Source organism: Oncorhynchus tshawytscha, unplaced genomic scaffold, assembly GCF_018296145.1.
Source record: "Oncorhynchus tshawytscha isolate Ot180627B unplaced genomic scaffold, Otsh_v2.0 Un_contig_10760_pilon_pilon, whole genome shotgun sequence".
Classification (NCBI taxonomy): domain Eukaryota; kingdom Metazoa; phylum Chordata; class Actinopteri; order Salmoniformes; family Salmonidae; genus Oncorhynchus; species Oncorhynchus tshawytscha.
The window spans coordinates 6649-33163 of NW_024608271.1; the positions used below are offsets into that span (position 1 = coordinate 6649).

The 26515-nt window shown below is 46.0% G+C and overlaps 1 long non-coding RNA gene across 1 annotated transcript; it reads left to right on the top strand.

The window, feature by feature from the left end:
- On the top strand, window positions 1-25276 carry LOC121843369. Its single transcript, XR_006081516.1, has 3 exons — window positions 1-64; window positions 8887-9016; window positions 25200-25276. It is a non-coding gene; the product is annotated as an uncharacterized LOC121843369 (long non-coding RNA).
- Window positions 25277-26515: the final 1239 nt, after the last annotated feature.

Consider the following 26515-nt stretch of genomic DNA (forward strand, 5'->3'; position numbering starts at 1 on the left):
GGAGAGAGAAGAGAGGGAGGAGAGAGAGGAGATGCAATCTGGAGACCCTTCCAAGCACGGACAGGTATAACACACACACACACACACACCATGCAATGACTAATGGTTTGGTTTACAGACAGGGAACGTACTAGAACTGCACATCCACTCAGACAGCGATGGATGATGGGTAATAGTAGAAACTATAAAGGCAGACATACAGGCAGAAGTGCTCAGCATGTACCTGGCATCCTTCACCTGCCCACTCCTTTCTTTCTCTGTCTCTCCCTCGTTCTCTCCCTCTTTCAGTGCTTGTATAACTCCTATTGTGAAACGTTTGTTTGGTCCACTCGTGTGACTAGTCTTCTCTGTCTCTTTCACTGCCCTGAAATGATAGAGCTATAGTACTGGGTCTCAGTCTGTGTCGATGTCCACCTCCTCTTCCCCCTCTTCCTCCTCCTCCTCTTCTGTGTTGTGTTAAAAAGCAGTACAGTAGTGATGTTTGGGGTTGTTATGAGGAGAGGAAACACTGTAGAGGTACTGCTACATACCCGTATGTATCTCTGTGGTGAAACACTGTGGAGGTACTGCTACATACCCGTATGTATCCCTGTGGTGAAACACTGTAGAGGTACTGCTACATACCCGTATGTATCCCTGTGGTGAAACACTGTGGAGGTACTGCTACATACCCGTATGTATCCCTGTGGTGAAACACTGTAGAGGTACTGCTACATACCGTATGTATCCCTGTGGTGAAACACTGTGGAGGTACTGCTACATACCCGTATGTATCCCTGTGGTGAAACACTGTGGAGGTACTGCTACATACCCGTATGTATCCCTGTGGTGAAACACTGTGGAGGTACTGCTACATACCCATATGTATCCCTGTGGTGAAACACTGTAGAGGTACTGGTGCATACCCGTATGTATCCCTGTGGTGAAACACTGTAGAGGTACTGCTACATACCGTATGTATCCCTGTGGTGAAACACTGTGGAGGTACTGCTACATACCGTATGTATCCCTGTGGTGAAACACTGTGGAGGTACTGCTACATACCGTATGTATCCCTGTGGTGAAACACTGTGGAGGTACTGCTACATACCGTATGTATCCCTGTGGTGAAACACTGTGGAGGTACTGCTACATACCGTATGTATCCCTGTGGTGAAACACTGTAGAGGTACTGGTGCATACCGTATGTATCCCTGTGGTGGGTGAGAAAGCACCGCACAGAAGGAGGTTTGGGTTTGGGGGAGGCATCAGGGGGGAAGTTAAAGCTGGAATCTTTAAAGGTCAACCAGGGTTAGGGTTAAGGTTAGGGTTAGGTCTAGGGTTAAGGTTAGGGTTAGGGTTAAGGTTAGGGTTAAGGTTAGGGTTAGGGTTAAGGTTAGGGTTAAGGTTAGGGTTAGGTCTAGGGTTAAGGTTAGGGTTAGGGTTAAGGTTAGGGTTAAGGTTAAGGTTAGGGTTAAGGTTAGGGTTAGGGTTAAGGTTAGGGTTAGGTTAGGGTTAGGGTTAAGGTTAGGGTTAAGGTTCGGGTTAAGGTTAAGGTTAGGGTTAAGGTTAGGGTTAGGGTTAAGGTTAAGGTTAGGGTTAAGGTTAGGGTTAAGGTTCGGGTTAAGGTTAAGGTTAGGTCAGCTACAACGGTGTTGGGGCAGACAGTGACACTGTTACAACGGTGTTGGGGCAGACAGTGACACTGTTACAACGGTGTTGGGGCAGACAGTGACACTGTTACAACGGTGTTGGGGCAGACAGTGACACTGTTTCAGTTACAACGGTGTTGGGGCAGACAGTGACACTGTTACAACGGTGTTGGGGCAGACAGTAGCACTGTTTCAGTTACAACGGTGTTGGGGCAGAGGATTCCATCTGTAAGGGATAGATAATGGTGATTAAAGACTAGGACTGGAGCTAATGTTTAGGACAGGAAGAGGATTAGAAGTGAAGGATGAAGACTAATGTCCATCCTGCGCTGGACTAAGTACCCCCTGATCTCTTCAGGTCCTATAGAAAGTGTTTACTGCATATTGAGATAATTAGAGCAGGTGATAATGATTGCAGTGATAGGAGGGGTTCCATATAGAGATAATGATAGCAGTGTTGGGAGGGATTACTATAGAGATAATGATAGTAGTGATAGGAGGGGTTCCGCTATAGAGATAATGATAGCAGTGATAGGAGAGGTTCCACTATAGAGATAATGATAGCAGTGATAGGAAAGGTTCCACTATAGAGATAATGATAGCAGTGTTGGGAGGTGTTCCACTATAGAGATAATGATTGCAGTGATAGGAGGGGTTCCACTATATAGATAATGATTACAGTGATAGGAGGGGTTCCACTATAGAGATAATGATTGCAGTGATAGGAGAGGTTCCACTATAGAGATAATGATAGCAGTGATAGGAGGGGTTCCACTATAGAGATAATGATAGCAGTGTTGGGAGGGGTTCCACTATAGAGATAATGATTGCAGTGATAGGAGGGGTTCCACTATAGAGATAATGATTGCAGTGATAGGAGGGGTTCCACTATAGAGATAATGATTGCAGTGATAGGAGGGGTTCCACTATAGAGATAATGATTGCAGTGATAGGAGGGGTTCCACTATAGAGATAATGATTGCAGTGATAGGAGGGGTTCCACTATAGAGATAATGATTGCAGTGATAGGAGGGGTTCCACTATAGAGATAATGATTGCAGTGATAGAAGGGGTTCCACTTGAGAGATAATGATTGCAGTGATAGGAGGGGTTCCACTATAGAGATAATGATTGCAGTGATATGAGGGGTTCCACTATAGAGATAATGATTGCAGTGCTAGGAGGGGTTCCACTATAGAGATAATGATTGCAGTGATAGGAGGGGTTCCACTATAGAGATAATGATTGCAGTGATAGGAGGGGTTCCACTATAGAGATAATGATAGCAGTGTAGGAGGGTTCCACTATAGAGATAATGATTGCAGTGATAGAAGGGGTTCCACTATAGAGATAATGATTGAAGTGATAGGAGGGGTTCCACTATAGAGATAATGATTGCAGTGATAGGGTTCCACTATAGAGATAATGATTGCAGTGATAGGAGGGGTTCCACTATAGAGATAATGATTGCAGTGATAGGAGGGGTTCCACTATAGAGATAATGATAGCAGTGATAGGAGGGGTTCCACTATGAGATAATGATTGCAGTGTTGGGAGGGTTCCACTATAGAGATAATGATAGTAGTGATAGGAGGGGTTCCACTATAGAGATAATGATTGCAGTGATAGGAGGGGTTCCACTATAGAGATAATGATAGCAGTGATAGGAGGGTTCCACTATAGAGATAATGATTGCAGTGATAGGAGGGGTTCCACTATAGAGATAATGATTGCAGTGAAGAGGGTTCCACTATAGAGATAATGATTGCAGTGATAGGAGGGGATGGATAATGATTGCAGTGATAGGAGGGGTTCCACTATAGAGATAATGATAGCAGTGATAGGAGGGGTTCCACTATAGAGATAATGATTGCAGTGATAGGAGGGGTTCCACTATAGAGATAATGATTGCAGTGTTGGGAGGTGTTAGCTGGCTTCCAGGTTAATTATTTATTGATTTCACCTTTATTTAACCAGGTAGGCCAGTTGAGAACAAGTTCTCATTTACAACTGCGACCTGGCCAAGATAAAGCAAAGCAGTTCGACACAAACAACAACACAGAGATACACGTGGAGTAAAACAAACATACAGTCAATAATGCAGTTGAAGAAAATCTATATACAGTGAGTGCAAATGAGGTGAGATAAGGGAGGTAAGGCAATGAATAGGCCATGGTGGCGAAGTAAATACAATATGCCAATTAGACACTAGAGTGATTGATGTGCAGATGATGAATGTGCAGGTAGAGATACTTGGGTGCAAAGGAGCAAGATAAATAAATAAATACTGTATGGGGATGGTAGATAGATGGGCTATTTACAGATGCGCTATGTACAGGTGCAGTGATCTGTGAGCTGCTCTGACAGCTGGTGCTTAAAGTTAGTGAGGGAGATGTGAGTCTCCAGCTTCAGAGATTTTTGCAGTTCATTCCAGTCATTTGCAGCAGAGAACTGGAAGGAAAGGTGACCAGTGAGATATACCTGCTGGAGCGCGTGCTACGGGTGGGTGCTGCTATGGTGACCAGTGAGATATACCTGCTGGAGTGCGTGCTACGGGTGGGAGCTGCTATGGTGACCAGTGAGATATACCTGCTGGAGTGCGTGCTACGGGTGGGTGCTGCTATGGTGACCAGTGAGATATACCTGCTGGAGTGCGTGCTACGGGTGGGTGTTAGCTTTGGGGATGACCAGTGAGATATACCTGCTGGAGCGCGTGCTACGGGTGGGTGTTGCTATGGTGACCAGTGAGATATACCTGCTGGAGCGCGTGCTACGGGTGGGTGTTGCTATGGTGACCAGTGAGATATACCTGCTGGAATGCGTGCTGTGGGTGGGTGCTGCTATGGTGACCAGTGAGATATACCTGCTGGAACGCTGTGGGTGGGTGCTGCTATGGTGACCAGTGAGCTGAGATAAGGCGGGACTTTACCTAGCAGAGACTTGTAGATAACCTGTAGCCAGTGGGTTTGGCAATGAGTATGAAGCGAGGGCCAACCAGCGAGAGCGTACAGGTCGCAATGGTGGGTAGTGTATGGGGCTTTGGTGACAAAACGGAGGGCACTGTGATAGACTACATCCAATTTTGTTGAGTAGAGTGTTGGGAGGCTTGTAAATGTACATCGCCGAAGTCGAGGATCGGTAGGATGGTCAGTTTTACAAGGGTATGTTTGGAAGCATTTGTTGCAAAATAGTTCAGCCGATTCTAGATTCAATTTTGGATTGAAGATGTTTAATGTGAGTCTGGAAGGAGAGTTTACAGTCTAACCAGACACCTAGGTATTTGTAGTTGTCCACATATTCTAAGTCAGAAGCGTCCAGAGTAGCGATGCTGGACGGGCGGGCGGGTGTAGGCAGCGATCGGTTGAAGAGCAGAGCAGTTGGAGGAGGAACACTTGAGAAGGTGTTTGGCCTGTTTATTAGTTCTCTAATGCTTGGACAGACTTTGCTTCACTCCCTTTATTTCTGCATTTTGCCTCATTTCTTCTGTCAACCCATTGGCAGGGAAACCTAATGTAAAGCTGGCATTACACCAAATGTGTCCAGAGTAGTGCCATAATATGTCTGCCTCTCTTTCTCCCTCTGTCTCTCCTTCTCCCTCTGTCCACCCCTTCTCCCTCTGTCCCTCCTTCTCCCTCTGTCCACTCCTTCTCCCTCTGTCCTCTCCTTCTCCCTCTGTCCACTCCTTCTCCCTCTGTCCACTCCTTCTCCCTCTGTCCACTCCTTCTCCCTCTGTCCATCCCTTCTCCCTCTGTCCATCCCTTCTCCCTCTGTCCACTCCTTCTCCCTCTGTCCACTCCTTCTCCCTCTGTCCATCCCTTCTCCCTCTGTCCATCCCTTCTACCTCTGTCTCTCTTTCTCCCTCTGTCCACTCCTTCTCCCTCTGTCCACTCCTTCTCCCTCTGTCCACCCCTTCTCCCTCTGTCCACCCCTTCTCCCTCTGTCCATCCCTTCTCCCTCTGTCCACCCCTTCTCCCTCTGTCTCTCCTTCTCCCTCTGTCCATCCCTTCTACCTCTGTCTCTCCTTCTCCCTCTGTCCACCCCTTCTCCCTCTGTCCATCCCTTCTCCCTCTGTCCACCCCTTCTCCCTCTGTCTCTCCTTCTCCCTCTGTCCACCCCTTCTCCCTCTGTCTCTCCTTCTCCCTCTGTCCATCCCTTCTACCTCTGTCTCTCCTTCTCCCTCTGTCCATCCCTTCTCCCTCTGTCCATCCCTTCTACCTCTGTCTCTCCTTCTCCCTCTGTCCATCCCTTCTCCCTCTGTCCACCCCTTCTCCCTCTGTCCATCCCTTCTACCTCTGTCTCTCCTTCTCCCTCTGTCCACCCCTTCTCCCTCTGTCCATCCCTTCTCCCTCTGTCCACCCCTTCTCCCTCTGTCTCTCCTTCTCCCTCTGTCCACCCCTTCTCCCTCTGTCTCTCCTTCTCCCTCTGTCCATCCCTTCTACCTCTGTCTCTCCTTCTCCCTCTGTCCATCCCTTCTCCCTCTGTCCATCCCTTCTCCCTCTGTCCACCCCTTCTCCCTCTGTCTCTCCTTCTCCCTCTGTCCACCCCTTCTCCCTCTGTCTCTCCTTCTCCCTCTGTCCACCCCTTCTCCCTCTGTCCTCCTCCTTCTCCCTCTGTCCACCCCTTCTCCCTCTGTCTCTCCTTCTCCCTCTGTCCATCCCTTCTACCTCTGTCTCTCTCCTTCTCCCTCTGTCCATCCCTTCTACCTCTGTCTCTCCTTCTCCCTCTGTCCATCCCTTCTACCTCTGTCTCTCCTTCTCCCTCTGTCCATCCCTTCTACCTCTGTCTCTCCTTCTCCCTCTGTCCATCCCTTCTACCTCTGTCTCTCCTTCTCCCTCTGTCCATCCCTTCTACCTCTGTCTCTCCTTCTCCCTCTGTCCATCCCTTCTCCCTCTGTCCACCCCTTCTCCCTCTGTCCCTCCTTCTCCCTCTGTCCACCCCTTCTCCCTCTGTCCATCCCTTCTCCCTCTGTCCCTCCTTCTCCCTCTGTCCCTCCTTCTCCCTCTGTCCACTCCTTCTCCCTCTGTCCATCCCTTCTCCCTCTGTCCACCCCTTCTCCCTCTGTCCTTCTCCCTCTGTCCTTCTCCCTCTGTCCACTCCTTCTCCCTCTGTCCACTCCTTCTCCCTCTGTCCACCCCTTCTACCTCTGTCTCTCCTTCTCCCTCTGTCCATCCCTTCTACCTCTGTCTCTCCTTCTCCCTCTGTCCATCCCTTCTCCCTCTGTCCACCCCTTCTCCCTCTGTCCACTCCTTCTCCCTCTGTCCACCCCTTCTCCCTCTGTCCACTCCTTCTCCCTCTGTCCACTCCTTCTCCCTCTGTCCACTCCTTCTCCCTCTGTCCACTCCTTCTCCCTCTGTCCACCCCTTCTCCCTCTGTCTCTCCTTCTCCCTCTGTCCATCCCTTCTACCTCTGTCTCTCCTTCTCCCTCTGTCCATCCCTTCTCCCTCTGTCCACCCCTTCTCCCTCTGTCCCTCCTTCTCCCTCTGTCCACCCCTTCTCCCTCTGTCCATCCCTTCTCCCTCTGTCCACTCCTTCTCCCTCTGTCCCTCCTTCTCCCTATGTCCACTCCTTCTCCCTCTGTCCACCCCTTCTCCCTCTGTCCACCCCTTCTCCCTCTGTCTCTCCTTCTCCCTCTGTCCACTCCTTCTCCCTCTGTCCACCCCTTCTCCCTCTGTCCACTCCTTCTCCCTCTGTCCCTCCTTCTACCTCTGTCTCTCTTTCTCCCTCTGTCCACTCCTTCTACCTCTGTCTCTCTTTCTCCCTCTGTCCATCCCTTCTACCTCTGTCTCTCTTTCTCCCTCTGTCTCTCTTTCTCCCTCTGTCCATCCCTTCTACCTCTGTCTCTCTTTCTCCCTCTGTCTCTCCTTCTCCCTCTGTCCACTCCTTCTCCCTCTGTCCACTCCTTCTACCTCTGTCTCTCTTTCTCCCTCTGTCCACTCCTTCTACCTCTGTCTCTCCTTCTCCCTCTGTCCACTCCTTCTCCCTCTGTCCCTCCTTCTCCCTCTGTCCACTCCTTCTACCTCTGTCTCTCTTTCTCCCTCTGTCCACTCCTTCTACCTCTGTCTCTCTTTCTCCCTCTGTCCATCCCTTCTACCTCTGTCTCTCTTTCTCCCTCTGTCTCTCTTTCTCCCTCTGTCCATCCCTTCTACCTCTGTCTCTCTTTCTCCCTCTGTCTCTCTTTCTCCCTCTGTCCATCCCTTCTCCCTCTGTCCATCCCTTCTCCCTCTGTCCACCCCTTCTCCCTCTGTCCACCCCTTCTCCCTCTGTCCACTCCTTCTCCCTCTGTCTCTCCTCCCTCTGTCTCTCCTTCTCCCTCTGTCCATCCCTTCTACCTCTGTCTCTCTTTCTCCCTCTGTCTCTCCTTCTCCCTCTGTCCATCCCTTCTACCTCTGTCTCTCCTTCTCCCTCTGTCCACTCCTTCTCCCTCTGTCTCTCTTTCTCCCTCTGTCTCTCTTTCTCCCTCTGTCCATCCCTTCTCCCTCTGTCCATCCCTTCTACCTCTGTCTCTCCTTCTCCCTCTGTCCATCCCTTCTACCTCTGTCTCTCCTTCTCCCTCTGTCCATCCCTTCTACCTCTGTCTCTCTTTCTCCCTCTGTCTCTCCTTCTCCCTCTGTCCATCCCTTCTACCTCTGTCTCTCCTTCTCCCTCTGTCCATCCCTTCTACCTCTGTCTCTCCTTCTCCCTCTGTCCACTCCTTCTCCCTCTGTCTCTCTTTCTCCCTCTGTCTCTCTTTCTCCCTCTGTCCCTCCTTCTCCCTCTGTCCATCCCTTCTCCCTCTGTCTCTCCTTCTCCCTCTGTCCACTCCTTCTCCCTCTGTCCCTCCTTCTCCCTCTGTCCCTCCTTCTCCCTCTGTCCCTCCTTCTCCCTCTGTCCACTCCTTCTCCCTCTGTCCACTCCTTCTCCCTCTGTCCACCCCTTCTCCCTCTGTCCACCCCTTCTCCCTCTGTCCATCCCTTCTCCCTCTGTCCACCCCTTCTCCCTCTGTCTCTCCTTCTCCCTCTGTCCACCCCTTCCCCCTCTGTCTCTCCTTCTCCCTCTGTCCATCCCTTCTACCTCTGTCTCTCTTTCTCCCTCTGTCTCTCTTTCTCCCTCTGTCTCTCTTTCTCCCTCTGTCCACCCCTTCTCCCTGTCCATCCCTTCTCCTTCTCCTTACCTTTTTTCTCGGCCTTTCTCCCTCTTCCCGCACAACTCTCTTTCTCCCCTTCCCCTTCTCCAAATCTCCCTTCTCCCTTTTCTTTAACTCTCTCTCTCCATGTAGTATCAGTGGAAGTGATGGTGACCCAGTCAGACCTGAGTGACAGTGGGGCTGAGAGAGGACCAGTGAAGGTGGAGTTCACCCAACACAGTCTCAGTTACATGGACAGACTTCTCATCAAGAGACACCGCAGGTGAGAGAGAGAGAGAGAGAGAGAGAGAGAGAGAGAGAGAGAGAGAGAGAGAGGCTGTAGAGAGAGAGAGAGAAAGAGAGAGGGTGAATTGAATTAAATTCAGAGAGAGAGAGACTGTAGAGAGAGAGAGAGACTGTAGAGAGAGAGAGAGACTGTAGAGAGAGAGAGAGACTGGAGAGAGAGACTGGAGAGGGAGAGAGAGAGAGACTTGGGGAGAGGTAGACCAGGGGTGACAGTGAAGTGCGGCACTGTCCAAAGTGTTAACTTATCTCATTTCAGCACAGTGGATCTCATTTCAACACAGTGGATCTCATTTCAACATAGTGGATCTCATTTCAACACAGTGGATCTCATTTCAACACAGTGGATCTCATTCAACACAGTGGATCTCATTTCAACACAGTGGATCTCATTTCAACCCAGTGGATCTCATTTCAACACAGTTGATCTCATTTCAACACAGTGGATCTCATTTCAACCCAGTGGGATCTCATTTCAACCCAGTGGATCTCATTTCAACACAGTGGATCTCATTTCAACACAGTGGATCTCATTTCAGCACAGTGGATCTCATTTCAGCCCAGTGGATCTCATTTCAACACAGTGGATCTCATTTCAACACAGTGGATCTCATTTCAACACAGTGGATCTCATTTCAGCACAGTGGATCTCATTTCAGCCCAGTGGATCTAATTTCAACACAGTGGATCTCATTTCAGCACAGTGGATCTAATTTCAGCCCAGTGGATCTAATTTCAACACAGTGGATCTCATTTCAACACAGTGGGTCTCATTTCAGCCCAGTGGATCTCATTTCAGCCCAGTGGATCTCATTTCAACACAGTGAATTTCAACACAGTGGATCTCATGTCAGCACAGTGGATCTCATTTCAACACAGTGGATATCATTTCAACATAGTGGATCTCATTTCAGCCCAGTGGATGTCATTTCAACCCAGTGGATCTCATTTCAGCCCAGTGGATCTAATTTCAGCCCAGTGGATCTCATTTCAACACAGTGGATTTCAACACAGTGGATCTCATTTCAACACAGTGGATCTCATTTCAACATAGTGGATCTAATTTCAGCACAGTGGATCGCATTTCAAAACAGTGGATCTAATTTCAACACAGTGGATCTCATTTCAACACAGTGGATCTCATTTCAGCGCAGTGGATCTCATTTCAACACAGTGGATCTCATTTCAGCCCAGTGGATCTCATTTCAGCCCAGTGGATCTCATTTCAACACAGTGGATTTCAACACAGTGGATCTCATTTCAACACAGTGGATCTCATTTCAACACAGTGGATCTCATTTCAGCACAGTGGATCTCATTTCAGCACAGTGGATCTCATTTAAACACAGTGGATCTCATTTCAACACAGTGGATTTCATTTCAACACAGTGGATCTCATTTCAGCCCAGTGGATCTCATTTCAACACAGTGGATCTCATTTCGACACAGTGGATCTCATTTCAGCACAGTGGATCTCATTTAAACACAGTGGATCTCATTTCAACACAGTGGATTTCATTTCAACACAGTGGATCTCATTTCAGCACAGTGGATCTCATTTCAACACAGTGGATCTCATTTCAGAACAGTGGATCTCATTTCAGCACAGTGGATCTCATTTCAACCCAGTGGATCTCATTTCAACACAGTGGATCTCATTTCAACTCAGTGGATCTCATTTTAACACAGTTGATCTCATTTTAACACAGTGGATCTCATTTCAACACAGTGAATCTCATTTCAACACAGTGGATCTCATTTCAGCACAGTGGATCTCATTTCAACACAGTGGATCTCATTTCAGCACAGTGGATCTCATTTCAGCACAGTGGATCTAATTTCAACACAGTGGATCTCATTTCAACACAGTGGATCTCATTTCAACCCAGTGGATCTCATTTCAACCCAGTGGATCTCATTTCAGCCCAGTGGATCTCATTTCAACACAGTGGATCTCATTTCAACACAGTGGATCTCATTTCAACACAGTGGATCTCATTTCAGCCCACTGCATCTCATTTCAGCCCAGTGGATCTCATTTCAACACAGTGGATCTCATTTCAACACAGTGGATCTAATTTCAACCCAGTGGATCTCATTTCAACACAGTTGATCTCATTTTAACACAGTGGATCTCATTTCAACACAGTGGATCTCATTTCAACACAGTGGATCTCATTTCAGCACAGTGGATCTAATTTCAGCCCAGTGGATCTAATTTCAACACAGTGGATCTCATTTCAACACAGTGGGTCTCATTTCAGCCCAGTGGATCTCATTTCAGCCCAGTGGATCTCATTTCAACACAGTGGATCTCATGTCAGCACAGTGGATCTCATTTCAACACAGTGGATATCATTTCAACATAGTGGATCTCATTTCAGCCCAGTGGATCTCATTTCAACACAGTGAATTTCAACACAGTGGATCTCATGTCAGCACAGTGGATCTCATTTCAACACAGTGGATCTCATTTCAACACAGTGGATCTCATTTCAACACAGTGGATCTCATTTCAGCACAGTGGATCTCATTTCAGCACAGTGGATCTCATTTAAACACAGTGGATCTCATTTCAACACAGTGGATTTCATTTCAACACAGTGGATCTCATTTCAGCCCAGTGGATCTCATTTCAACACAGTGGATCTCATTTCAACACAGTGGATCTCATTTCGACACAGTGGATCTCATTTAAACACAGTGGATCTCATTTCAACACAGTGGATTTCATTTCAACACAGTGGATCTCATTTCAGCCCAGTGGATCTCATTTCAACACAGTGGATCTCATTTCAACACAGTGGATCTCATTTCGACACAGTGGATCTCATTTCAGCACAGTGGATCTCATTTAAACACAGTGGATCTCATTTCAACACAGTGGATTTCATTTCAACACAGTGGATCTCATTTCAGCACAGTGGATCTCATTTCAACACAGTGGATCTCATTTCAGAACAGTGGATCTCATTTCAGCACAGTGGATCTCATTTCAACCCAGTGGATCTCATTTCAACACAGTGGATCTCATTTCAACTCAGTGGATCTCATTTTAACACAGTTGATCTCATTTTAACACAGTGGATCTCATTTCAACACAGTGAATCTCATTTCAACACAGTGGATCTCATTTCAGCACAGTGGATCTCATTTCAACACAGTGGATCTCATTTCAGCACAGTGGATCTCATTTCAGCACAGTGGATCTAATTTCAACACAGTGGATCTCATTTCAACACAGTGGATCTCATTTCAACCCAGTGGATCTCATTTCAACCCAGTGGATCTCATTTCAACACAGTGGATCTCATTTCAGCCCAGTGGATCTCATTTCAACACAGTGGATCTCATTTCAACACAGTGGATCTCATTTCAACACAGTGGATCTCATTTCAGCCCACTGCATCTCATTTCAGCCCAGTGGATCTCATTTCAACACAGTGGATCTCATTTCAACACAGTGGATCTAATTTCAACCCAGTGGATCTCATTTCAACACAGTTGATCTCATTTTAACACAGTGGATCTCATTTCAACACAGTGGATCTCATTTCAACACAGTGGATCTCATTTCAGCACAGTGGATCTAATTTCAGCCCAGTGGATCTAATTTCAACACAGTGGATCTCATTTCAACACAGTGGGTCTCATTTCAGCCCAGTGGATCTCATTTCAGCCCAGTGGATCTCATTTCAACACAGTGGATCTCATGTCAGCACAGTGGATCTCATTTCAACACAGTGGATATCATTTCAACATAGTGGATCTCATTTCAGCCCAGTGGATCTCATTTCAACACAGTGAATTTCAACACAGTGGATCTCATGTCAGCACAGTGGATCTCATTTCAACACAGTGGATCTCATTTCAACACAGTGGATCTCATTTCAACACAGTGGATCTCATTTCAGCACAGTGGATCTCATTTCAGCACAGTGGATCTCATTTAAACACAGTGGATCTCATTTCAACACAGTGGATTTCATTTCAACACAGTGGATCTCATTTCAGCCCAGTGGATCTCATTTCAACACAGTGGATCTCATTTCAACACAGTGGATCTCATTTCGACACAGTGGATCTCATTTCAGCACAGTGGATCTCATTTCAACACAGTTGATCTCATTTTAACACAGTGGATCTCATTTCAACACAGTGGATCTCATTTCAACACAGTGGATCTCATTTCAGCACAGTGGATCTAATTTCAGCCCAGTGGATCTAATTTCAACACAGTGGATCTCATTTCAACACAGTGGGTCTCATTTCAGCCCAGTGGATCTCATTTCAGCCCAGTGGATCTCATTTCAACACAGTGGATCTCATTTCAACACAGTGGGTCTCATTTCAACACAGTGGATCTCATTTCAGCCCAGTGGATCTCATTTCAGCCCAGTGGATCTCATTTCAACACAGTGAATTTCAACACAGTGGATCTCATGTCAGCACAGTGGATCTCATTTCAACACAGTGGATCTCATTTCAACACAGTGGATCTCATTTCAACACAGTGGATCTCATTTCAGCACAGTGGATCTCATTTCAGCACAGTGGATCTCATTTAAACACAGTGGATCTCATTTCAACACAGTGGATTTCATTTCAACACAGTGGATCTCATTTCAGCCCAGTGGATCTCATTTCAACACAGTGGATCTCATTTCAACACAGTGGATCTCATTTCGACACAGTGGATCTCATTTAAACACAGTGGATCTCATTTCAACACAGTGGATTTCATTTCAACACAGTGGATCTCATTTCAGCCCAGTGGATCTCATTTCAACACAGTGGATCTCATTTCAACACAGTGGATCTCATTTCGACACAGTGGATCTCATTTCAGCACAGTGGATCTCATTTAAACACAGTGGATCTCATTTCAACACAGTGGATTTCATTTCAACACAGTGGATCTCATTTCAGCACAGTGGATCTCATTTCAACACAGTGGATCTCATTTCAGAACAGTGGATCTCATTTCAGCACAGTGGATCTCATTTCAACCCAGTGGATCTCATTTCAACACAGTGGATCTCATTTCAACTCAGTGGATCTCATTTTAACACAGTTGATCTCATTTTAACACAGTGGATCTCATTTCAACACAGTGAATCTCATTTCAACACAGTGGATCTCATTTCAGCACAGTGGATCTCATTTCAACACAGTGGATCTCATTTCAGCACAGTGGATCTCATTTCAGCACAGTGGATCTAATTTCAACACAGTGGATCTCATTTCAACACAGTGGATCTCATTTCAACCCAGTGGATCTCATTTCAACCCAGTGGATCTCATTTCAACACAGTGGATCTCATTTCAGCCCAGTGGATCTCATTTCAACACAGTGGATCTCATTTCAACACAGTGGATCTCATTTCAACACAGTGGATCTCATTTCAGCCCACTGCATCTCATTTCAGCCCAGTGGATCTCATTTCAACACAGTGGATCTCATTTCAACACAGTGGATCTAATTTCAACCCAGTGGATCTCATTTCAACACAGTTGATCTCATTTTAACACAGTGGATCTCATTTCAACACAGTGGATCTCATTTCAACACAGTGGATCTCATTTCAGCACAGTGGATCTAATTTCAGCCCAGTGGATCTAATTTCAACACAGTGGATCTCATTTCAACACAGTGGGTCTCATTTCAGCCCAGTGGATCTCATTTCAGCCCAGTGGATCTCATTTCAACACAGTGGATCTCATGTCAGCACAGTGGATCTCATTTCAACACAGTGGATATCATTTCAACATAGTGGATCTCATTTCAGCCCAGTGGATCTCATTTCAACACAATGAATTTCAACACAGTGGATCTCATGTCAGCACAGTGGATCTCATTTCAACACAGTGGATCTCATTTCAACACAGTGGATCTCATTTCAACACAGTGGATCTCATTTCAGCACAGTGGATCTCATTTCAGCACAGTGGATCTCATTTAAACACAGTGGATCTCATTTCAACACAGTGGATTTCATTTCAACACAGTGGATCTCATTTCAGCCCAGTGGATCTCATTTCAACACAGTGGATCTCATTTCAACACAGTGGATCTCATTTCGACACAGTGGATCTCATTTCAGCACAGTGGATCTCATTTAAACACAGTGGATCTCATTTCAACACAGTGGATTTCATTTCAACACAGTGGATCTCATTTCAGCACAGTGGATCTCATTTCAACACAGTGGATCTCATTTCAGAACAGTGGATCTCATTTCAGCACAGTGGATCTCATTTCAACCCAGTGGATCTCATTTCAACACAGTGGATCTCATTTCAACACAGTGGATCTCATTTTAACACAGTTGATCTCATTTTAACACAGTGGATCTCATTTCAACACAGTGAATCTCATTTCAACACAGTGGATCTCATTTCAGCACAGTGGATCTCATTTCAACACAGTGGATCTCATTTCAGCACAGTGGATCTCATTTCAGCACAATGGATCTAATTTCAACACAGTGGATCTCATTTCAACACAGTGGATCTCATTTCAACCCAGTGGATCTCATTTCAACCCAGTGGATCTCATTTCAACACAGTGGATCTCATTTCAGCCCAGTGGATCTCATTTCAACACAGTGGATCTCATTTCAACACAGTGGATCTCATTTCAACACAGTGGATCTCATTTCAACCCACTGCATCTCATTTCAGCCCAGTGGATCTCATTTCAACACAGTGGATCTCATTTCAACACAGTGGATCTAATTTCAACCCAGTGGATCTCATTTCAACACAGTTGATCTCATTTTAACACAGTGGATCTCATTTCAACACAGTGGATCTCATTTCAACACAGTGGATCTCATTTCAGCACAGTGGATCTAATTTCAGCCCAGTGGATCTAATTTCAACACAGTGGATCTCATTTCAACACAGTGGGTCTCATTTCAGCCCAGTGGATCTCATTTCAACACAGTGAATTTCAACACAGTGGATCTCATGTCAGCACAGTGGATCTCATTTCAACACAGTGGATATCATTTCAACATAGTGGATCTCATTTCAGCCCAGTGGATGTCATTTCAACCCAGTGGATCTCATTTCAGCCCAGTGGATCTCATTTCAGCCCAGTGGATCTCATTTCAACACAGTGGATTTCAACACAGTGGATCTCATTTCAACACAGTGGATCTCATTTCAACATAGTGGATCTCATTTCAGCACAGTGGATCGCATTTCAAAACAGTGGATCTAATTTCAACACAGTGGATCTCATTTCAACACAGTGGATCTCATTTCAGCGCAGTGGATCTCATTTCAACACAGTGGATCTCATTTCAGCCCAGTGGATCTCATTTCAGCCCAGTGGATCTCATTTCAACACAGTGGATTTCAACACAGTGGATCTCATTTCAACACAGTGGATCTCATTTCAACACAGTGGATCTAATTTCAACCCAGTGGATCTCATTTCAACACAGTTGATCTCATTTTAACACAGTGGATCTCATTTCAACACAGTGGATCTCATTTCAACACAGTGGATCTCATTTCAGCACAGTGGATCTAATTTCAGCCCAGTGGATCTAATTTCAACACAGTGGATCTCATTTCAACACAGTGGATCTCATTTCAGCACAGTGGATCTCATTTCAGCACAGTGGATCTCATTTAAACACAGTGGATCTCATTTCAACACAGTGGATTTCATTTCAACACAGTGGATCTCATTTCAGCCCAGTGGATCTCATTTCAACACAGTGGATCTCATTTCAACACAGTGGATCTCATTTCGACACAGTGGATCTCATTTCAGCACAGTGGATCTCATTTAAACACAGTGGATCTCATTTCAACACAGTGGATTTCATTTCAACACAGTGGATCTCATTTCAGCACAGTGGATCTCATTTCAACACAGTGGATCTCATTTCAACACAGTGAATCTCATTTCAACACAGTGGATCTCATTTCAGCACAGGGGATCTCATTTCAGCACAGTGGATCTCATTTAAACACAGTGGATCTCATTTCAACACAGTGGATTTCATTTCAACACAGTGGATCTCATTTCAGCCCAGTGGATCTCATTTCAACACAGTGGATCTCATTTCAACACAGTGGATCTCATTTCGACACAGTGGATCTCATTTCAGCACAGTGGATCTCATTTAAACACAGTGGATTTCATTTCAACACAGTGGATCTCATTTCAGCACAGTGGATCTCATTTCAACACAGTGGATCTCATTTCAGAACAGTGGATCTCATTTCAGCACAGTGGATCTCATTTCAACCCAGTGGATCTCATTTCAACACAGTGGATCTCATTTCAACACAGTGGATCTCATTTTAACACAGTTGATCTCATTTTAACACAGTGGATCTCATTTCAACACAGTGAATCTCATTTCAACACAGTGGATCTCATTTCAGCACAGTGGATCTCATTTCAACACAGTGGATCTCATTTCAGCACAGTGGATCTCATTTCAGCACAATGGATCTAATTTCAACACAGTGGATCTCATTTCAACACAGTGGATCTCATTTCAACCCAGTGGATCTCATTTCAACCCAGTGGATCTCATTTCAACACAGTGGATCTCATTTCAGCCCAGTGGATCTCATTTCAACACAGTGGATCTCATTTCAACACAGTGGATCTCATTTCAACACAGTGGATCTCATTTCAGCCCACTGCATCTCATTTCAGCCCAGTGGATCTCATTTCAACACAGTGGATCTCATTTCAACACAGTGGATCTAATTTCAACACAGTGGATCTCATTTCAACACAGTTGATCTCATTTTAACACAGTGGATCTCATTTCAACACAGTGGATCTCATTTCAACACAGTGGATCTCATTTCAGCACAGTGGATCTAATTTCAGCCCAGTGGATCTAATTTCAACACAGTGGATCTCATTTCAACACAGTGGGTCTCATTTCAGCCCAGTGGATCTCATTTCAGCCCAGTGGATCTCATTTCAACACAGTGAATTTCAACACAGTGGATCTCATGTCAGCACAGTGGATCTCATTTCAACACAGTGGATATCATTTCAACATAGTGGATCTCATTTCAGCCCAGTGGATGTCATTTCAACCCAGTGGATCTCATTTCAGCCCAGTGGATCTAATTTCAGCCCAGTGGATCTCATTTCAACACAGTGGATTTCAACACAGTGGATCTCATTTCAACACAGTGGATCTCATTTCAACATAGTGGATCTCATTTCAGCACAGTGGATCGCATTTCAAAACAGTGGATCTAATTTCAACACAGTGGATCTCATTTCAACACAGTGGATCTCATTTCAGCACAGTGGATCTCATTTCAACACAGTGGATCTCATTTCAGCACAGTGGATCTCATTTCAGCACAGTGGATCTAATTTCAACACAGTGGATCTCATTTCAACACAGTGGATCTCATTTCAACCCAGTGGATCTCATTTCAACCCAGTGGATCTCATTTCAACACAGTGGATCTCATTTCACCCCAGTGGATCTCATTTCAACACAGTGGATCTCATTTCAACACAGTGGATCTCATTTCAACACAGTGGATCTCATTTCAGCCCACTGCATCTCATTTCAGCCCAGTGGATCTCATTTCAACACAGTGGATCTCATTTCAACACAGTGGATCTAATTTCAACCCAGTGGATCTCATTTCAACACAGTTGATCTCGTTTTAACACAGTGGATCTCATTTCAACACAGTGGATCTCATTTCAACACAGTGGATCTCATTTCAGCACAGTGGATCTAATTTCAGCCCATTGGATCTCATTTCAACACAGTGGGTCTCATTTCAGCCCAGTGGATCTCATTTCAGCCCAGTGGATCTCATTTCAACACAGTGAATTTCAACACAGTGGATCTCATGTCAGCACAGTGGATCTCATTTCAACACAGTGGATATCATTTCAACATAGTGGATCTCATTTCAGCCCAGTGGATGTCATTTCAACCCAGTGGATCTCATTTCAGCCCAGTGGATCTAATTTCAGCCCAGTGGATCTCATTTCAACACAGTGGATTTCAACACAGTGGATCTCATTTCAACACAGTGGATCTCATTTCAACATAGTGGATCTCATTTCAGCACAGTGGATCGCATTTCAAAACAGTGGATCTCATTTCAACACAGTGGATCTCATTTCAACACAGTGGATCTCATTTCAGCGCAGTGGATCTCATTTCAACACAGTGGATCTCATTTCAGCCCAGTGGATCTCATTTCAGCCCAGTGGATCTCATTTCAACACAGTGGATTTCAACACAGTGGATCTCATTTCAACACAGTGGATCTCATTTCAACATAGTGGATCTCATTTCAGCCCAGTGGATCTCATTTCAGCCCAGTGGATCTCATTTCAACACAGTGGATTTCAACACAGTGGATCTCATTTCAACACAGTGGATCTCATTTCAACACAGTGGATCTCATTTCAGCGCAGTGGATCTCATTTCAACACAGTGGATTTCATTTCAGCACAGTGGATCTAATTTCAGCACAGTGGATCTCATTTCAACACAGTGGATCTCATTTCAACACAGTGGATCTCATTTCAGCACAGTGGATCTCATTTCAACATAGTGGATCTCATTTCAACACAGTGGATCTCATTTCAACACAGTGGATCTCATTTCAACACAGTGGATCTCATTTCAACACAGTGGATCTCATTTCAGCACAGTGGATCTCATTTCAGCACAGTGGATCTCATTTAAACACAGTGGATCTCATTTCAACACAGTGGATTTCATTTCAACACAGTGGATCTCATTTCAGCCCAGTGTATCTCATTTCAACACAGTGGATCTCATTTCAACACAGTGGATCTCATTTCGACACAGTGGATCTCATTTCAGCACAGTGGATCTCATTTAAACACAGTGGATCTCATTTCAACACAGTGGATTTCATTTCAACACAGTGGATCTCATTTCAGCACAGTGGATCTCATTTCAACACAGTGGATCTCATTTCAGAACAGTGGATCTCATTTCAGCACAGTGGATCTCATTTCAACCCAGTGGATCTCATTTCAACACAGTGGATCTCATTTCAACACAGTGGATCTCATTTTAACACAGTTGATCTCATTTTAACACAGTGGATCTCATTTCAACACAGTGGATCTCATTTCACCCCAGTGGATCTCATTTCAACACAGTGGATCTCATTTCAACACAGTGGATCTCATTTCAACACAGTGGATCTCATTTCAGCCCACTGCATCTCATTTCAGCCCAGTGGATCTCATTTCAACACAGTGGATCTCATTTCAACACAGTGGATCTAATTTCAACCCAGTGGATCTCATTTCAACACAGTTGATCTCGTTTTAACACAGTGGATCTCATTTCAACACAGTGGATCTCATTTCAACACAGTGGATCTCATTTCAGCACAGTGGATCTAATTTCAGCCCATTGGATCTCATTTCAACACAGTGGGTCTCATTTCAGCCCAGTGGATCTCATTTCAGCCCAGTGGATCTCATTTCAACACAGTGAATTTCAACACAGTGGATCTCATGTCAGCACAGTGGATCTCATTTCAACACAGTGGATATCATTTCAACATAGTGGATCTCATTTCAGCCCAGTGGATGTCATTTCAACCCAGTGGATCTCATTTCAGCCCAGTGGATCTAATTTCAGCCCAGTGGATCTCATTTCAACACAGTGGATTTCAACACAGTGGATCTCATTTCAACACAGTGGATCTCATTTCAACATAGTGGATCTCATTTCAGCACAGTGGATCGCATTTCAAAACAGTGGATCTCATTTCAACACAGTGGATCTCATTTCAACACAGTGGATCTCATTTCAGCGCAGTGGATCTCATTTCAACACAGTGGATCTCATTTCAGCCCAGTGGATCTCATTTCAGCCCAGTGGATCTCATTTCAACACAGTGGATTTCAACACAGTGGATCTCATTTCAACACAGTGGATCTCATTTCAACATAGTGGATCTCATTTCAGCCCAGTGGATCTCATTTCAGCCCAGTGGATCTCATTTCAACACAGTGGATTTCAACACAGTGGATCTCATTTCAACACAGTGGATCTCATTTCAACACAGTGGATCTCATTTCAGCGCAGTGGATCTCATTTCAACACAGTGGATTTCATTTCGGCACAGTGGATCTAATTTCAGCACAGTGGATCTCATTTCAACACAGTGGATCTCATTTCAACACAGTGGATCTCATTTCAGCACAGTGGATCTCATTTCAACATAGTGGATCTCATTTCAACACAGTGGATCTCATTTCAACACAGTGGATCTCATTTCAACACAGTGGATCTCATTTCAACACAGTGGATCTCATTTCAGCACAGTGGATCTCATTTCAGCACAGTGGATCTCATTTAAACACAGTGGATCTCATTTCAACACAGTGGATTTCATTTCAACACAGTGGATCTCATTTCAGCCCAGTGTATCTCATTTCAACACAGTGGATCTCATTTCAACACAGTGGATCTCATTTCGACACAGTGGATCTCATTTCAGCACAGTGGATCTCATTTAAACACAGTGGATCTCATTTCAACACAGTGGATTTCATTTCAACACAGTGGATCTCATTTCAGCACAGTGGATCTCATTTCAACACAGTGGATCTCATTTCAGAACAGTGGATCTCATTTCAGCACAGTGGATCTCATTTCAACCCAGTGGATCTCATTTCAACACAGTGGATCTCATTTCAACACAGTGGATCTCATTTTAACACAGTTGATCTCATTTTAACACAGTGGATCTCATTTCAACACAGTGAATCTCATTTCAACACAGTGGATCTCATTTCAGCACAGTGGATCTCATTTCAACACAGTGGATCTCATTTCAGCACAGTGGATCTCATTTCAGCACAGTGGATCTAATTTCAACACAGTGGATCTAATTTCAACACAGTGGATCTCATTTCAACACAGTGGATCTCATTTCAACCCAGTGGATCTCATTTCAACCCAGTGGATCTCATTTCAACACAGTGGATCTCATTTCAGCCCAGTGGATCTCATTTCAACACAGTGGATCTCATTTCAACACAGTGGATCTCATTTCAACACAGTGGATCTCATTTCAGCCCACTGCATCTCATTTCAGCCCAGTGGATCTCATTTCAACACAGTGGATCTCATTTCAACACAGTGGATCTAATTTCAACCCAGTGGATCTAATTTCAACCCAGTGGATCTCATTTCAACACAGTTGATCTCATTTTAACACAGTGGATCTCATTTCAACACAGTGGATCTCATTTCAGCACAGTGGATCTAATTTCAGCCCAGTGGATCTAATTTCAGCCCAGTGGATCTAATTTCAACACAGTGGATCTCATTTCAGCCCAGTGGATCTCATTTCAGCCCAGTGGATCTCATTTCAACACAGTGAATTTCAACACAGTGGATCTCATGTCAGCACAGTGGATCTCATTTCAACACAGTGGATATCATTTCAACATAGTGGATCTCATTTCAGCCCAGTGGATGTCATTTCAACCCAGTGGATCTCATTTCAGCCCAGTGGATCTAATTTCAGCCCAGTGGATCTCATTTCAACACAGTGGATTTCAACACAGTGGATCTCATTTCAACACAGTGGATCTCATTTCAACATAGTGGATCTCATTTCAGCACAGTGGATCGCATTTCAAAACAGTGGATCTCATTTCAACACAGTGGATCTCATTTCAGCCCAGTGGATCTCATTTCAACACAGTGGATCTCATTTCAACACAGTGGATCTCATTTCAACACAGTGGATCTCATTTCAACACAGTGGATCTCGTCAGCTTCAGCACTAACTTTACGATCTCACACACACACACACACACACACACACACACACACACACACACACACACACACAATACAGTACACTGAGGCACAGTTGGAGAATCACAGGCACATGTGCAGACACACCCAGTCACATACGGCTCCAACAGGACCCAGGCAGAGAGAGCGTTAACTTTTATGTTCTCATTACCATCTCCCAGTATGGTTCATGTTTAATACGCATGAAGCATAAAAACTGGCAAACCTCTGGAGCCAACAACCTCATGATGAAAAAGACAACTTAGTATCAGGTCACTCACTCACTCACTCACTCACTCACTCACTCACTCACTCACTCACTCACTCACTCACACACACACACACACACACACACACACACACATACACACACACACACACACACACACCATCTTGGCTGTCTATCAATTTTGATGCTCTGGGAGGAGAGCTGCTGCCATTTGATGTGTCTGTGGAGGCCAATGCTGCTGGCTGGCTGAGAGGATTATCAAGTTCTATGGTTGCCATGGTTCTAATGAAATTCTATGGTTGCCATGCCTCTAAGGTCTCCTCTCGTGGAGGGGCAGGATTGTAAAGCTATTACATTGAACACCTTTTGACCAGCACTGATTTCAGCTGAGTTGTTTCTGGAGTGGACTAGCCATAAGTCCTCTGCTCCTTTCTCTTCAGAGGCAATCTCTGCTGCCTGCGTTGGGGCCGCTGTAGCATTATGGGGGAGGAAGGGAGTGAGGAACAGGGGGAGGCGGAGCTAGAGGGTGTAGTAGCAGAGGGGGAGGAGAGGGGGAGGCAGAGCTAGAGAGTGTAGTAGTAGAGGGGGAGGAGAGGGAGAGGCAGAGCTAGGGGGTGTAGTAGTAGAGGGTGAAGAGGGGAGGCAGAGCTAGAGGGTGTAGTAGTAGAGGGGGAGGCAGAGCTAGAGGGTGTAGTAGTAGAGGGGGAGGCAGAGCTAGAGGGTGTAGTAGTAGAGGGGGAGGCAGAGCTAGAGGGTGTAGTAGTAGAGGGGGAGGAGAGGGGAGGCAGAGCTAGGGGGTGTAGTAGTAGAGGGGGAGGAGAGGGGGAGGCAGAGCTAGAGGGTGTTGTAGTAGCAGAGGGGGCGGAGAGGGGGAGGCAGAGCTAGGGGGTGTAGTAGTAGAGGGGAGGAGAGGGGGAGGCAGAGCTAGAGGGTGTAGTAGTAGAGGGGGATGAGAGGGGGAGGCAGAGCTAGAGGGTGTAGTAGTAGAGGGGGAGGAGAGGGGGAGGCAGAGCTAGGGGGTGTAGTAGTAGAGGGGAGGCAGAGCTAGAGGGCGTAGTAGTAGAGGGGGAGGAGAGGGGAGGCAGAGCTAGAGGGTGTAGTAGTAGAGGGGGAGGAGAGGGGGAGGCAGAACTAGGGGTGTAGTAGTAGAGGGGAGGCAGAGCTAGAGGGCGTAGTAGTAGAGGGGGAGGAGAGGGGGAGGCAGAGCTAGAGGGTGTAGTAGAAGAGGGGGAGGGTGTAGTAGTAGAGGGGGAGGAAAGGAGGGCACAGGGAATACAATGAGGAGAGGAGGGTACAGGGAATATAATGAGGGAGAGATGAGGAGAGGAGGGTACAGGGAATATAATGAGGAGAGGAGGGCACAGGGAATACAATGAGGAGAGGAGGGTACAGGGATTATAATGAGGGAGAGATGAGGAGAGGAGGGTACAGGGAATATAATGAGGAGAGGAGGGTACAGGGAATATAGTGAGGGAGAGATGAGGAGAGGAGGGTACAGGGAATATAATGAGGGAGATGAGGAGAGGAGGGTACAGGGAATATAATGAGGAGAGGAGGGTACAGGGAATATAATGAGGGAGAGATGAGGAGAGGAGGGTACAGGGAATATAATGAGGGAGAGCAATTATTAACTGCAGAGTAAACATATGCTCTATTGGATTTAAACCATGGTGTTGTTGGAAATCTTTCACCCATCTCAAACCCTGTGGAACACTTTGGCCTGTCTCTCTGGCAGTAGGCCTGGAATGGGATGAGTTGGAAGAGAGCCGAGGGAGAGTCGAGGGAGATCTATCTATCTATCTGTCTGTCTGTCTGTCTGTCTGTCTGTCTGTCTGTCTGTCTGTCTGTCTGTCTGTCTGTCTGTCTGTCTGTCTGTCTTATCTATGTGTCTGTTTGAAAATATCTCCATCACATCCAACTGTCTCTTTGACATGGAGAGAGCTCTACCCATCCATCTATCTGTTTAATCTATCTGTCGCTTCTGGGTGGGGTCACAGTGGGTGGGAGTGGGGAGGAAGAGAGGTGCAGGGGATGATGGTAGTGGAAAGAGGGACATCTATCTAATCTGTCTGTTTTGGGTCGGGGGTCTGCTGTCTTTTTGTCAGGAAGCCGATGGAAGCCTATCAACCAGTGTCCTCCCTGGTCTCAGTGCAGAGCTCCCCAACACACACACTGACAGGTGGGTTACACACACACACACACACACACACACACACACACACACACACACACACACACACACACACACACACACACAAAGACACACACACACACACAAAGACAGACACACACACGCGCACACAAAGACACACACACACACACACACAAAGACAGACACACACACACACACACACACACACACACAAAGACAGACACACACACACACACACACACACACACTGACAGGTGGGTTACACACACACACACACACACACACACACACACACACACACACACGCTCCAAACAAGTTTAAAGAATCACCTCCTTCCTTGTGGGTCAACTGTTTCTCTCTCTTCCCGTACTTGCTGGCGTGATGGGTAATCACTGGCTGTGTCTGGGCAGGTGGCCGTTAGGACCGGCTGATGCCTGACAGGGTGCACTCTAACTGGGCACGGGGTGCAGGAGTGGGGTCAGACCTACAACTCACTAGTCAGTGGAGCCTGCTGGGTATCTGGCCACCTTACAGTTGTCGGAGTAAGGCTTCTCTGGGGTTATCTGCTCCTGTAGCTTCCCCCCCAATAAACAGAACATCAGTCAGACTCTATGTATACGGTCAGAACTCGGGCTCCCGAGTGGCGGAGCGGTCTAAGGCACTGCATCTCATTGCTAGAGGTGTCAGTACAGACCCTGGTTCGATTTCGGGCTGTATCACAACCGGACGGGATTTGGAGTCCCATAGGGTCGCTCACAATTGGCCCAGAGTCATCCAGGTTAGGGTTTGGCCGGGGTAGGCCGTCATTGTAAATAAGAATTTGTTCTTAACTGACTTGCCTGGTTATATTAAAAAATGATCTAAAAATCACCCGTAGTCCTCCCTCTTTCCAACTACCTCCTTCAGTTCCCCCACCCTCAGTCCTCTCTCTCTCTAACTACCTCCTCAGTTCCCCCACCCTCAGTCCTCTCTCTCTCTAACTACCTCCTCAGTTCACCCACCCTCAGTCCTCCCTCTCTCCAACTACCTCCTCAGTTCCCCCACCCTCAGTCCTCTCTCTCTCTAACTACCTCCTCAGTTCCCCCACCCTCAGTCCTCTCTCTCTCTAACTACCTCCTCGGGTTCCCCACCCTCAGTCCTCTCTCTCTCTCTAACGACCTCCTTAGTTCCCCCACCCTCAGTCCTCTCTCTCTAACTACCTCATCAGTTCCCCCACCCTCAGTCCTCTCTCTCTCTAACTACCTCCTCAGTTCACCCACCCTCAGTCC